Raw genomic sequence first — 16,966 nt, forward strand, 5'->3', positions numbered from 1 at the left:
AAATGAAAAATGCAAATACAATTTATGTGATAAAAGAGAATAGAAGAAAATGGAATAGAAGAAAATGCCCAATTCAAAGACAGTAGAAAAAGTAAAAACAAGTGATGTGAAAAAAAAAGAAGAAGGCTGGGCGTGGTGGCTCAAGCCTGTAATCCCATCATGGGAGGCCAAGGCATTGGGATCACGAGGTCAAGAGATCGAGACCATTCTGGCCAACATGGTGAAACCCCATCTCTACTAAAAATACAAAAATTAGCTGGGTATGGTGGCATGTGTCTGTAGTCCCAGCTGCTCGGGAGGTGGAGGCAGGATAATCACTTGAAGCTGGGAGGCGGAGGTTGCAGTGAGTCGAGATCGCGCCACTGCACTCCAGCCTGGTGACAGAGCAAGACTCCTCTGTCTCAAAAAAAAAAAAAAAAAGGGAAGAAGAAAACAGTTACAAATATGGTAATACTAACCCAACTTTATCAATACTTACTTTAAACAAGAATTTTGAAATAGACCAATTTAAGAATACAGATTGTCATAAAGCATTTTTAGAAAGACAAATAATATATTGTCTATAAGAAACTCATTTTAAATATAAAGACTGAGATATAGAGTGAAAACATAAAATGTGGTACATATATACCATGGAATACTATGTGGCCATAAAACAGAATGAGATCATGTCCTTTGCAAAACATGGATGGAGCTGGAGGTTATTATCCTTAGCAAACTAACACAAGGACAAAAAAACAAAAGCCACATGTTCTCACTTATAATTGGGAGCTAAATGATGAATAAATGGACACAGTGAGGGGAGCAACTGACACTGGGGCCTACCTAAAAGTAGAAGGTAGGAGGACAGAATGGAGCAGAAAAAAAAATAATAACTATTGGGTACTAGGTTTAGTACCTGGGTGATGAAATAACCTGTACAACAAATCCCTGTGACACGAATTTACCTATATAAAAAACCTGCATGTTTACCACTGAATCTAAAATAAAAGTTTTTTTTTTTTTTTAAGGCCAAGATAGGTTAAAAGTAAAGTGATATTGAGTTATATCTCAATAAAGCTGTTTTAATAATAAAGGAAGAGAGAAAGATATACTATGCTACACTAATCAAAATAAACACGTAGTGGCTATATTAAATTCATACAAAGCAGATGTAAGAAAAGTAAAGTTATGAAGGACAAAGGGAAGCATTATATAGTGATTAAGAGGTCAATCTTCAGACTATCAATTACTGGTTATACTGCTAAAATGGATCATCAAAATATTCAAAAAAAACAAAATAGACAAAATATATAAACAAAAACTCTAATAGAACATCAAGAAAAATAGACATAAACCATTATAGTTGGAGACTTTAGCATCCTTCTTTCAGCAATTGATAGATTAAGGAGGCAGAAAATCAGTAAGGATAAAGTTGATCTAAGCAACATTATGAATCAACATGATTTAATTGACATTTATTGGATACTTCATGCAAAAATGGCATAATACACATTTTTCTCAAGCTCACTTAGAACATTTACCAATAGAGATAATAGTTTAGACAAAACAAAACAGATCTTAAATTCAAAATAATAGAAATTAGACAGTATATTTTCAAAACACAATGGAACTAAACTTTAAATCAATAAGAGAAAAATAGAAAATACTCAAATATTTGAAGATGATTAAACAACATATCCCCAAATAACACACAAAGATAAACTCTCAAGATAAATTTTAAAATATTTTGAACTAAATAAACATCAAAATAAAATATCAAAATTTGAGAGTTGATAGTAAAAACAGTGCTCAGAGGAAAACGTAGAGCATTAAAAACAATTATGAATAACCAGAAAGATCTAAAACAACAATCTTAAGATTTCACCTTAGGAAACTAGGGAAAGAAGAGTGATACAAGCATAAAGTAAAAAGAAGAGTATGAAAAATTTTAGCAAAAGTCAAGAAAAATGAAAATAAAAAATTTAAAATTCAGCAAAACTAAAAGTCGGTTCTTTAAAAGATCATCACAATTGATTAATATCTAGCCAGGCTGAGCAACAAAAAAAAAAATAAAGGAGAAGAAAACAAAATCTTTTGTGATACAGAGATGATAGCTACTACTATTACTGATAATATAAGTATCATAAAGTATACTACAAAAAATATCTTCCCACTCATTTGAAAACTTAGATAAAATGGATCTATTTCTTGAAAGACACAAGCTGGCAAAATATACATGAGGAGAAATAGATAGATTCAATAGGCTTACACCTATTAAAGATATTAAATCAATTATTAATAACTTTCAAGAAAAAAAGGAAGCACATGGCCTGAATGCATTGACTCATGAGTTTTACCAAACATTTAAGGAATGAAAATATCTTCTCCACAATATTTTTCAGAAAATAGCAGCAGAGTAAAGAATGTCTAATTCCATTTGTGAAACCAGAATTCCCCTAATACCAAAATCCATAAGGATATTGCAAGAAAGGAAACCAGAGATGAATATTGCTCATCAACACAGATGCAAAATTCTGCAACAAAATGTTAGTAAATAAAATCTGACAGTGTCTAAAATGAAGTAAACATGATGGCCAAGTAGGATTAATTTCAGATAAACAAGTCTAGTTCAACATTTAAAAATAAAGCAATGTAATCCATCAAATCAGTAGGCTAAGGAAAAAAAAAATTATGATCATGTTAAATGATGTCAAAGGCATTTGACAAAATCCAACACTCATTTATAACAAAAATTTCATGGAAATTAAGTATAAACATTTAAAATAGAAAAAGAACATCTAGAAAAAACTCTTCATCTAACATTACGTTTAATAGGGAGAAAATTGGTAACTTCTCCCTTTAGAAAGCAAGGAAAAAATGTTTTCTGTCACTATTTTCTATTAATCACCACACTAGAAGTCATATCTAGTGCAATAAGACAAGAAAGACTAATAAAAAAGTATACAAATTAGAGAGTAAGAAATAAATGTTCTTCTTTACAGATGACATTATTATCTATGTAGAAAATCCTAAAGAATTTCCAAAAAAATGTTGGGAACTAATAAATGAGTATAGCAACATCCCAGGATAAAGTGTTAATGTGATATCCAAATGTCAAATGCATTCCTATATACCAGTAATGAACAATTGAAATTTTAAATTTAAAAAATAGGGTTTACATTAGTACCGAAAAAAACTTAAGTAAAAGTCTATCAAAATGTATTTAGAATCTATATGCAGAAAAACACAAAACTCTGATGAAATAAATCAAACATGTAAATAAATGAATAGATATTTAGCATTCATGAATTGGAAGATTCAAGATTTTTTACATGTCAGTTCTTTCTCAGTTGATCTATAGATTCAAAGGAATTCCAGTTACTATCTCATAAGCTCTTATTTAGATATTGACAAACTGATTGTTTTCTTAATAAAGAAAAGCTCTAATCTGTGGAAAGAAAGGCAATAAACACTGTCATACTTAGTGCACTAATAAGTATCTATTTTAGCTAGAGTAAGGGATCATATAAACAAACAGAAAAGTCTGATTTTGAGGGAGAAATAAGAATGCATAAGACCTAAAACCATAAAAACCCTGGAAGCAAACCTAGGCAATATCATTCAGGACATAGGCATGGGCAAATACTTCATAACTAAAATACCAAAAGCAGTGGCAACAGAAGCCAAAATTGACAAATGGGATCTAATTAAACTAATGGGCTTCTTTCTGCACAGCAAAAGGAACTATAATCAGAGTGAACAGGCAACCTACAGAATGGAAGAAAACTTGTGCAATCTATCCAACTGACAAAGGGCTAATACCCAGAATTTACAAAGAACTTAAAGAAATTAACAAGAAAAAAACAAACTACCCTATCAATAATTGGGCAAAAGATATGAACCTACACTTCTAAAAATAAGACTTTTATGCAGCCAACAAACATATGAAAAAAAAGCTCATCATCACTGGTTATTAGAGAAATGCAAATCAAAACCACAATGAGAGACAATCTCATGCCAATTAGAATGGCAATCATTCAAAAGTCAGGAAGCCACAGATGCTGGAAAGGATGTGGAGAAACAGGAATGCTTTTACACTGTTGGTGGGAGTGTAAATTAGTTCAACCATTGTGGAAAACAGTGTGGTGATTCCTCAAGGATCTAGAACCAGAAATACTATTTGACCCAGCAATCCCATTACTGGGTATGTACCCAAAGGATTATAAATCATTCTACTATAAAGACACATGCACACATATGTTTACTGCAGCACTGTTCACAATAGCAAAAACTTGGAACCAACCCAAATGCCCATCAATCATAGACTGGATAAAGGAAATGTGGCACATATACACCATGGAATACTATGCAGCCATAAAGAAGGATGAGTTCTTGTCCTTTGCAGGGACATGGATGAAGTTGGAAACCATCATTCTCAGCAAACTAACATAAGAACAGAAAGCCAAACACCACATTTTCTCACTGATAAATGGAAGTTGAACAATGAGAACACATTGACACAGGGAGGGAAACATCACACACTGGGGCCTGATGGGGGTTATGGGGCTAGGGTAGGGATAGCATTAGGAGAAATACCTAATTGTAGATGATGGGTTGATGGATGCAGCAAACCATCATGACACGTGTATAGCTATGTAACAAACCTGAACATTTTGCACATGTATCCCAGAACTTAAAGTATAATAATAAAAAAAAAGAGAGAGAGAGAGAGAGAATTTATCCTGGACTCAGGCTACCACCCTGGGAAGGGCTAGAACGTTGAAAAGGCCACATTTCTTAGATCCAGAGACACTCTGCCTGCCAGATAGTGAGGCTTAATAAAATAAAAGACAATATCTCCTACTCCCATTCGTATCAACAGACCAACTACCAGCCAGTTAAAAACCAAGGTTAATAAGAATTGTGTAGACAGTTAATTGCAAGAGACAAAGCATCTCTGTGACATAGTGCAAAAAGAGCACTAAAAGTGACAGGGTGTCAAACACTGAAGTATTTAAAAACAAACAAAACAACTCTGGCAAACCAGCTTCCATTATAAATACAATATTTTGCTAATAGAATTTGAAGCATGTGATGTGCTAAGGGTAACAATAACATACAGACAAACAAAACCCCAAGACCAACCCAACTCCTAATTGTAATAACTCAGAACCTCTCACTAAAGAACTAACATTAGAAAAAATAATGTATTCATGTGCAAGCTATTTATCTCAGTCTCTTCAGCCTTGCACACATCTGGTTTTCAACCAAAACATTATAAAGTATATGAAAAGGAAAGATAAATCAGCCCCTCAAGAAAAAACAATTGTGAGAAATAGGCTTAGGCATGACAGAAATATATGACAGGTTTTTGCTTTGTTTTTAAAGCATACCAAATATTTAAAATGCTCAAGTAGAAAAGGCAGACAGCATGCAAGACCAGATGAGTAATTTGAGCAAAGTTATAGTTTTCATCTATAAAAAATAACCTAGTGGAAATGCTACAAAGAAAAAACATAGTTGTAGAAATGAAGAATGTCTTGGACAGCATTATGGTCAATTATATGTGTCAACCTGACACATATAATTTGTGATTGAACTAAATTGAACTTGATTGAACTAAAGGATACCCAGATAGCGGGTAAAACATTATTTCTGGGTGTGTCTCTAAAGCTACATCCAAGAGATTAGTATTTGAATTGGTAGACTGAGTAAAGAAGATTAACCTTACTAATGTGAGTAGGCGTCATTCAAACCATTGATCATCTGAACTGAAAAAAAAAAGAGAAAGAGGAAGGAGAAATTTGCCGTGTGCTTGACTGTGGACCTTGCTGCTTTTGGTTCTCCGGCTTCTGGACTTTGACAAGGACTTACATAATTGGCTCCTCTGGTCCTTAGATTTGGACTAAAACTACTCCAACAATTTTCCTGGACCTCCAGCTTGCAGACTGAAGACTGTGGGACTTCTCAGCATCCATAATCACTTCAGCCAATCCCTTATAAGAAATATCTGTCTATATAGCAATATGCATATCCTATTGATTCTGGGTTTTTGTTTTGTTTTGTTTTTAGAGAACTGTGATACAGACAGATTATCAATAGATAAGATGCATACAAGGAAAATATTGGTGATCTTGAAGATGGTTATATAAAAATCACTGAAATTGAATTGGTTTTATTTATTTTTACTATTTGCTTTGCTTTTCATTTTCTTCCCTTTTACTAGTTTCTTAAGCTTAAATTACTGATTTTTTTTTTTCCTGAAATGTTTGCTCTTGTTGCCCAGGTTGGAGTGCAATGGTGTGATTTTGGCTCACCACAACCTCTGTCTCCCAGGTTCAAGTGATTTTCCTGCCTAAGCCTCCTGAGTAGGTGGGATTACAGGCATATGTCACCATGCTCAGCTAATTTTGTATTTTTATTAGAGATAGGGTTTCTCCATGTTGGTCAGGCTGGTCTCAAACTCCTGATCTCAGGTGATCCGCCTGCCTCGGCCTCTCAAAGTGCTGGGCTTACAGGTGTGAGCCACCACACCTGGCCAGATTATTGATTTTATACCTTTGTTCTTTTCTAACATAAACAGTTAGTGCTAAAATGTTAAGCATCCCTTTAGCACATCCCACAAATTTTATGTTGTATGTTACACTTTATTCACTTCAATTTTAAAAAACATTTTTTATGTTTCTTTATCCCATTTGTTATTTAGCAATGAGTAAATTTTTCCACAGCAATATGGGATAGCAGTTCTATAACTAGTTGATATATGTATATATGTTAGGGTTGAAGAACACGACAATACGTAATAGATAATGAGAGCTAAGTTTCTGGAGGAAGAAATTACAAGTGAGCAAAAGGATGAGTCTAGAATGAACCTTGGACTTTTGATGTTGCAGGTTTCAGTATGAACTTATTTATATATACATACAGAGAGATGCAAAAATCAATATAGATTATCTCTTCATACATGTATGAGGATACATATATGTGTATGTTTCCTAACTCTGTCAGTTGTGTCATGCCAGAAGCAATGAGCATATCTAGGACCCAGATGTCAGCTTCTAAAGACCTTAGTTTTTTAATAAAAGGATCCAGAAACCCTTAGAGAAGTGGTTGATCCAGAGCTGGATCAAGGACAAAACAAAACATGCCTCATTGAAGAAGTTGTCAATTAAAAACAAAACAAACAAACAAAAAATAGGTGCATGAAGAAAGAATATCAGTGCTCACTCAGAAGAACTCCTAAGGGCCAAAACTGGAACAACTTGAACAACAAAATACATAATTACAGTGTTAAATTATAAACCACCCCCCAAATAAAACAATACGCCTGAGCCCATACTTATATAAGTTAATGACTGAATAAGTAAATGAGGGCGTAATTCTTTCCAACAGAAAGATTTCAAATTCATAAGTATGACAGAAGTGAGAGAAATAGGAAATCATCATTAGAAGACCACAGTAATATTTGCTAAAGGCAAGATCCACAGATAGATAGTTTTAAAATTAATGGTCAAAAGTTTAAGAAAAATTGGATATTACATGGTCTAAAAATAACTCCTGCAATAATTTAAAAAATACTAAGGGAAGAATAAAAGCTTTCTAGTGAAGAAACTTGGCAGTCATCACTTTAATCAATTGATCAATGTTACAATCACCAGTAATAACACATACTGAGATTATGAATCCCCAAAATAATGTGCTAAGAAACACACCATCTCTTCTAAGTTATTCTTCCCTAAGATATATAACCTCAGTATAATGTGAGAAAGTATCAAACAAGTCCATAATGAGGGGCATTCTAAAAATTAGTTACTAGTATGCTTCTAAGGTATCAAGGTAATGAAACAGAAAACACAGAGAAATTGTCACAGACTGAGGAAAACTAATGAGGTATGACAGTGTTGAAAACCTGGATTGGATTTTGGAACAACAACAAAAAAGGTCATTAACAAAAAAACTGATGATATTTGAGTAAATTTGCTGCTTAGTTAATAGTGTTGTATCTATAGTAATTGCTTAGTTTCGATAACTGTATTATGATTATGTAAAATATTAACATTAAGGGAAGCTAGTGAAACATATAACAATGAATTATTCTTACAACTCTTCTGTAAACCCAAAATTACTTTAAAAATTTAAAAAATAAAAATTGCAACAGATATAGGTATAATTTACTGTAAAATATTAATCTCACTTTTCTTGGCCTCTTTTCCCTTTCATCTTTTCTTATTTTTGATGTTGATGCCTTAGTAGTATTTTCTCTGAGCATTCTTATATCATTCCTTTTAAAGAATTTTCATGTTAACATTACCCTCATTTATTATACAACTTTACAAGTATTTATTTTATTAAATATTTAATTTATCATTCTGTAAATAAGATTTTTTTTTTTTTTTGAGATGGAGTCTTGCTCTGTCACCTAGACTGGAGTGCAGTAGCGTGATCTCGTCTCACTGCTGCAACTTCCATCTTCCGAGTTCAAGTGATTCTCCTGCCTCAGCCTCCTGAGTAGAAATATCTGTCTCTTTTTCAGCTTATACATTAGAATCATTCTTTGGATTCTAAATATTTCATCAGTTGATAGCCTTAAATGCAAAAACCACATATTCTATATTTCATATGAAGATATTTATGTCATATATTTATGGGATATGAAAATACCGATATTAATGTGTTCTGGGATAATTTATATGCTAACATGTAATTGATCGTTTGTACAATAAAAACTAAGCATATTCTATTTTTTGTTCCTGTTTTTTTTTCTTATTCAGTACAGTACATTAGCTTCTCTATTCCCTGGCTTAGATGAGAAACCCAATTCAACAAACATTTGTTAATTAATTAGGATAGATAAGAATACAAGATTAGAAAGAAACAGCTTCTCTCCTTAGGGCAGTGGTTCTCAAAGTATTGTATCTTAACGAGCAGCACCAGCATAATGTATAAAGTTGTTAGAAATGCAAATAACCCAGGCTCCATTCCTGACTATTGAATCAGAAACTTTTTCTTAACAAGGCACCCTGGTGATTTTCATGCATGCTAAAGAACAGTTGCATTAAGAATTAGGCAAATCACTAAGGATGTCCTTGTTCTTCTTCCCTTTTTTTTTTTTTTTTGAGACTTCTGTCGCCAAGCTGGAATGCAGTGGCGCGATGTCGGCTCACTACAGCTTCCGACTCCCCGGTTCAAGCGATTCTCCTGCCTCAGCCTCCTGAGTAGCTGAGATTACAGGCACGCGCCACCACGCCCAGGTAATTTTTCTATTTTTGGTAGAGACGGGGTTTCACCATTTTGGCCAGGATGATCTCAATCTTCTGACCTCGTGATCCGCCTGCCTCGGCCTCCCAAAGTGCTGGGTTTACAGGCTTGAGCCACCACACCCAGCCTTCTTCCTCCACTTTTAACAGCATTTTTACTTCCGAATCTGTAATCTCTCCAATACTTTCTAGAACTTTGATGCGAATTCATATTTACTTATTCTCATGACATGTAATAAAAGTTTAGTACATAGCTTCAAAGAGACTTTAAGAAAATTTACTACAAGACCAGAATTGTACTCCTAACATAGTTGGCTACTGTTCGGAATAGACAAGAGGTTATATTTTAAACACGTGGAGGTCTGTTAGCCATAACTTGCCTGGAGAATGTCCAACTTCCTCCGTATTCAGTTTTCTTATTTCTTCATTATCTCATTGTCTTATTCACAGACAGACTCAGACCAGCATATACACATTTGGAAGACACTGAGCTAGAACATAGCATCAATTCCACACAATGTATTCTCTACACAGGCAAATTAGTCTTCTCTCTTATGTGTTGAATTAAAGCCTAAAAATAAGATAACTTTAAAAGAAAGCATATCGTAGGCCAATAGAACATAATTGTTAGTTGTGTTCTAGTAAATTAACTAGTGGAAGTGGGGTGCTTGTTTGTAGTATCTGCTGATATTTCTGGTATAAATACTTCTACAATGGCTGATTTTCAACAACCAATGGTTTAACCACTGATTTGCAGAATTCTTGAATATTTAATAGTCTATTCTCATTAGTCCATGTCAGCTGTCTAGCATGCCACTAGATTTAATCATCTTTCAGAAACAAATATGCAGAAATAGTATTCCATTTCTTAGAACTTTAAGAAATGTATTACTTATTGAGTAATGACAAGTCAACATAAAGGCCTGGTGAAAATTTAAGTCATGGGGAGATATTTGTCCATTCATTTATAAGATGGCAGAGGCATGTTAATCTGTGTGTTATACTTTTCACGCACACTCCAGGGTACGTTTCTTAGTGGGCTCTGTGTATTCACAACTTGTATATATTTTATGTTCTTCTATTTCCTGAACATAAAAAGCTGACAGGAAAAAAACTTCCCACCTCCTGCAGATCCCATCAGGTCTTTATAGGTTGGATCTAGTGAGAGGCTCTTCTCTGTAATGCTAGTCAATGTCACATCAAAGTTTTCTGTACCCAGAAAAGGCTCTCTTGCCCTGATGTCAGACTTTGTTTAATCACTACATTGACTACAGTCATAATAGTATCAGTCAAGAGAGAAATACTGTGCTTCTAAGGACTCATAACCCACATCATATTATTTTTCTCTATATCCCAGGCATTGTCAAAATTTAAATGAGACTTTTCTTATAGTGTATTAATTCTGTTCTTTTTAGGAAACTATCTTAGCTCACAATTATTATGTAATTTGTATACTTATAGATATTATAATAGTTTTTAAATAATCTTGCCTAATTTAATTTCATTAATTTTTATTTACTATTTCCAATTATCACTTCTGCTATCATTGCTAGTACCAATACTTAAGTGCCTTCTAGTCTAGGAATTTATATTTTAAAAATTAAATTGAATAAGTTATCTGGGCTAAAGTTATTTTCTCAGATATTATAAAATTAGAAATTATATCCACTTTGAAAGATTACATTATTTTAAAGCCCTACTTTTTTATGTGAATAAATGCAATATACATTTAATTTGCATAAAGGACATTTGTATATAAAGTAAAATGTGAGAAAAGTTAAACCAATTAATTCCCTGGGTTATTGAAATTTTTACATTTCTTAACTTATACAGAAATAGAGAAGTCACTGTAACTGAGTATAGATTTAAGAAGGGTAGGCTAATCTCTTATGGGAGAGTTATGAGAATAATACCATTTCACATTAGTTGAGAGAAAATAATTTTTGAATAAATAACACTAGAGCCCATAATTAACAACCTGAACAAACTAAATTCAGTTTTACATCAAGACATACGGAAAAATAAATTTATATTAAAGGAAACTATTAAAAAGTTAAACAAAACATACTAACCAGAAGTACAGGTTTACTTAAAAGTTTTTGGAGAAAATGTCTGCATGAATATGTGCCTGTATGTGTTAAATAATCTCAATGTAGCGTTTAATATTAAAAAACATTTTCCTCATCTAATTGGCACAGTTCAAATATTGATAGTATCCAGCATTAGGATGAAAAGAAAGAAGTGAGAGTTCTCATGTACTTCTGATTGGGTTAAGAACTGCTGTCTTTTTTGGGGTCAAATAGGCAATATGTATTAATAGACAAAAAAATTTACTTGGCCCAATAATTCTATTTCTTCATATTTTTCACTAGGAAATATTGAAATAGGTGGTGAAAATGCATGTACAAGAATGTTTCTTGCTGTATTATTTATAACAGTAATTTAACATCAATTTGTATTTCAATCAAAAAACTTTGTTTTTCTATACATTGGAATGCTATGCAGCCCTTAAAACAATAGCGTTGATTGGTACCTATTGGCATCTGAAGATGCTTTGACATGTACAAAAGAATTTACCAAATTACAGACATACACAGACACACACACACATTCATAATATGACCCAATTAAGATAAAAAATCTTTAAAAACTCACATACGACAGTGTTTAAACTCTTTTAAGTTTAATTCAGCTGAAATTTTTCTTTTATCAAATGGTGTCAGAAGCAGGATTCAAAGTAGAGCTTCTAATGACCCCCAGGAGCACTGAGTGAACAAGCAAGGTACCTGCAGGACCCACTTGTGTCCCTTGATCTCTCTCAGAGCAGCTGGGGATCATGATAACTTCTCTCTTGGATTTCAGAGCTCCACAGATTTTTGTTTTGAGCTATCTGAGTTTCTTTGAGCAAGTTTCTGATCCAAACTGGGTTTCAAAGTCGTGATAGAAAATGGAATGGGTCCAGGAATGGATTTGATCTGGGAATTAACTGGTTTGGATCCAGTTAGAGGCCTCTTACATCTGACTGGGTCAGAAAGAAACTGGTAGCAAATGGTAATATTGCAGGGGTTATAAAATATGGCTTTTGAAAATTCACAGGGATTTTTGAGTTCCACCCCTTTGTTTAATTTTCTTGCACACTTAGGTAGAAAAAAAAAATCATTGGCTAAGTTAATCAAAGGCACCTGAGAGTAAAGCCAATATTTTAGGTAAAAATGGGATCCTTAATTTCTGGAAAACCGAGTTCCTTCTGGCTTATATGTTAGGCCCAGGAGGCAATGAAGTCTCACAGAAAAGGAAAAATCTTACTAAAGATAACTTACAGTGGTACATTCCAAATGAACAACAACATGCAGAAATGCATCTAAAAATGAGGGTTCCCAAATTAGTCTAATCTAGGGATGCCTATTAATATGCAGAAGCTTCTTTAAAAAATTAGAGATGACGAGAACGAGACCTATCTGGGGGCACATTTGGGCCTCGCCAGTTTGATATTGGGTGCTAAGCTGAGGGCTAATGTCTATGTTTTGTCAACATATTTTGCTCTGGCCAGAATGGAAACAGATAATTTTTCTTTGTGTTGTGGCTTGGTCCCAGGGATGTGGTGCAGCCAGCCAGGTTGCTAGGGCTGCTCAATGAAAGGGAACCCAGAAATCTGACATGCTGGCAAAAGGATAAGAATTTCTTACCAGTCAGATTTCTGGCCTCTTTTTCTCTATGCAAACTTGTTAAATGAATGGTAAAAATCACTGTTTATCTCCTCTGTAAAGTTTTAATTAATATGAAAAAAAATTCTGAAGCTGGTCTTAAGCTACAATAAATCTGGTTGGCTTTGTGTGTCTTTCTGTACTGTTCTGTTATAAATAGGGGTTAGGATAAAATGCATGCCTAAAACCACATGAGCTCACTGTTCAAGATGGCCCAGCAAGCTGGTCAATAAAAAAATTGTTGAGGTCTCCATCTTGTACTGTACGTCCTTGGGAGCTTGACCTTGTAACCCACATGGCAGTATTTCTCAGTCTCCAGCATCACAATGGCTGCTGGGTTCATGGTTCAATTGCCAGTATAGGGAATGAGTACTTTCTGATTGATATTTGTGTTACCTTTGCCATTTTTAAATTCCCTTCCCCTCCATGAACCATCTTCAATTTTCCTTTTATAAGTACAATAATAACAGCTGTTTGGCCTGGCTAAAGTTATGTAATAAGCAATCTAAAAGAACTTTTATTAAAGAGTGCTATGGTTAAAAGTCAGCTTAATTAAAAGTAGATATTCAAGCTCTAACAGCCTGGGACTCCTTTGGAAAAGAGGAGGCACCAGAGACCCTTTCTTGGCCCTGTTCTTCCAAGGACTCCACCCTAAAGCCAGTCATTTAATTAAGAAACTTAGAAACTGGTAAATGAACACTTACAACTACTGTAATAGTCTTCTTTCTACCTGTCTGTGCAGTTATATATGTGTTGTGTGTGTAATGTTTATATAAAAGAGCTCTAATTAATTGGCTTAAAGAAAAATAAGCATTTAAATAAAATATTTTAAAAGAAAAACAATAACTATAATGCCTTTTGGTTCATATGATTTTAGTAATCTTTGGGAAATAAAACATTTTAAAGATTATTGGCAAAAATAAAGACATTTGGTCTAAATGATGCAGGTCAGATACTTCGTTTGCTAAATGCTTTAAAGTCATAAACTGAGTTGACTTTTAAGGCCTGGGGACGTGGAATTAGCTATGGCCACTAGCTATGCAAAGAACATTATAAAGAAAAAAGATTTTTTATAAGAAAGGATATTATATGGTAAATTCTTATCCTAAAGTAAAATGACTTGCTGTTTAAAAAGAGGGATGTTTAGGACAAGTCAGGAAATCCAAGCATGTTGTAGATGATCTATGTAAGTTATGAAAGGAAATGTATGCACCAAAAGTGAAAGTTGCAAGAATTACCACTATAACATGTAATTGAGACTACTGAATAAAGTAGGTTTATGCGCAAGGTATGTGAAGACAGTGAAATGTGTTTCTGGTAAAAGATTATAAGAGAGCACAGAAATGTAAATTTTGTCTAGTTTAAAGGGTTAAAGGATGTTTTAAATTAGATAAGATAAAGCTAAGGGTTTAAACTAGTTGTGGAGTGGTTATAAAAATTTAATATTGTAAAAGAAATTCAGTGTGTGAACACATTGGCTAAATTTAAAGAGGAATTATTCAGTTTTTCCATAAATTAAACATTGGATAAAAACACAACAGGGTTTTCTTAAAGCACTAATCTGCTCTTTTACAAAAATTGTAAAGACTGATAAAAGGTTTATGAGAATTTCACCTTATTGTCTAACTGATTAAGATTGAATAGATTTGTCTATAAGGTTTATTAAAAATTGGGGTTGATATAAATAGTAGACTAATGCAAGGATGAATTTGGCTTTCTCTCTTGAAAAATATTTTTATGTAATATTAAAAGATAATGAAAGTTTTTGTTTGCCTTTTGAATGAACTACTGAAAAAGATGGGAAAAACAAGAGATACATTGTTTGGAAAGCTAAGTCTTCCCTCTACTGATGAGTAAAGTATTTTGCCTTTTTTTTTTTTTTTTAACATTTTTGAGTCATCATGTTGGCCAGATGAATGACTTATGGTAACCTAGAATTCTATTTAATAATATTAAGTGTTTTAAACCTTTAACATATTTTATAGGATTCTCAAAATCAAATTTCAACTTCAAAATTGTCTTTTCTGACCTCTAACTTTGGGATGCTACAGAGGGCCCCTGAAACATCCAAAAGAGGGGTAAACAGGATTATGTGACATGTTAAAGTATAAGGGAAGCATTGTTAAAATAAAAATAATGTTTAATTTTCAAGTTATATTTTAGTAAATTATATTAATACATGTTCCTAAATTGTATGGGATTTCTAAAATTCTAATAAGGGGTCCGAGTATATGCTATCAATCATAATTATGGCTATTATGTTATTGTAGGCCATAGCAATAACCAAATTTCCTGGTTAATTGTGTTTTTAACTATAACTATTTAAAGTCATTTCCACAGTTAATTGCAGTTTCTGAAAACTTTAAAAGCATGGTAGTATCTTTTAGGAGGTTCATGAAAGGATGGAAAGGACCCTGAAAAGCACTCTTGAATACAGGTTTCTAATAACTTTAGAATCATATCTCTTGAATTGGGTAAAAATTTCTGGAACTTTAATGAAAAGACTTACTGGGTTATAAAACTGCTAACCCCAGTAGAACAAAAATTAATTGAATACCAAGGAAACACTTTGCCATATTTTCATGCTAAATCAGCCAATGCTGAAACTGTTTAGATATGCAATTTGAATGAAATCCATAGTCTAAGTCAAATTACCTATGATGACACATCAGTTAACTGTGCTATGCACCTAATTTGGAGAAACAACTGGTATTTAAGAGGACATAAATCCAATGTTAAGCATAGACTCATGGAGAACCAGGACAGCCACCTTGTCCTTCCTGAATCCTCAAAGCTTTTATTATTAAAACTTGTGCATTCCATGACTCATCATAGAAAAGATAAAATGATTCTGATTAAATATATTGATGTGGTGTGACTTAAAAATCGTGAAAATAGCTTATAACCAGTGTTTGGTGCTACATTACTGGGAATACAATCAAAGCTTCAGGTACATTTGGCTACCTGTTAGGTAATTTAAACATTTATAAAGGGATTTCATTCAATTATCATTTTCAATGCATGGTTTTTTGGTTGTATAAAAGCTTTCCCATGCCAGAGGGCTGATGTTATATCACTAAGTTGTTGTGCCACAGTGTATATTCATCTGGTTAAGAAAAGTTTTTATGGCTCACTAAGGACAATCATCCCCTTCACAATCTAAAACGTGAAGACTGGATCTTCTAAAAACATCAGAGAGAAACTGCCCTTGCCATACACACTGCAACAAAACTATGGAACCTTAAATTTTGGGTTTATAATCTCACAGCTGATAAGGGTCCCTTCACACTCTTGAAACAGTATACCCGTTGGAACCCTTAAAGTAAAGATAACTAGGAAAGTTTCTCCCCAGAAGAAAATGGCATTCTTGATGTGAACAGCTTTTCCCAAAATCATGGATCAAGATTTCTCTACTATTATGAGACTCTTATCTTTGAGTATTTTTATCTTGCTTATGGTTCTATAAAAAATAGAAGTGGAAAAGGGGTCTGTTGTATGCGCTTATAGAATATACTTGTTTGTGAAGGATTTTGCAGCCATACTTATACATGGATCATCATACTTTGATATATAAAAGATGAAGTCCCAATGTAAATGAGAAACTTTAATGGTACATATGTTGCCTCCTAATCAGTCAGAAACAGAACATTGATACACTCCTCTCAACCCACATTACGGACTAAACAGAACATTGCCAGAGTCCTTCACTCTTCTGGAAGGGCATCATTTGTTAGGTTCTTTTTCCATGGTTGGGAGTAAAAGAGGCAATGGTTAGAAATGTATCCCTCATAATGGCTATATAGAAGATTCTACTGTAAAGGCTATGGTTACACAACAGACTTTAAATTCTCTTTTAAATGTTATGCTAAATAGTAAAAGTCACTAGACAGAGAAGTATCTGTGCAGCTGCTGGCACCTATGTCCTATGGAAAAAACTTAGGGTACTATAGAGATTCAGTTGAAGGGGATTAACAAAAAGACCACTTAGTCAAGAGAATAAACTCCTTATCTAGCTCATTCTTT

This window comes from Symphalangus syndactylus, chromosome 11 (assembly GCF_028878055.3).
Source record: "Symphalangus syndactylus isolate Jambi chromosome 11, NHGRI_mSymSyn1-v2.1_pri, whole genome shotgun sequence".
In the NCBI taxonomy this organism is placed as follows: domain Eukaryota; kingdom Metazoa; phylum Chordata; class Mammalia; order Primates; family Hylobatidae; genus Symphalangus; species Symphalangus syndactylus.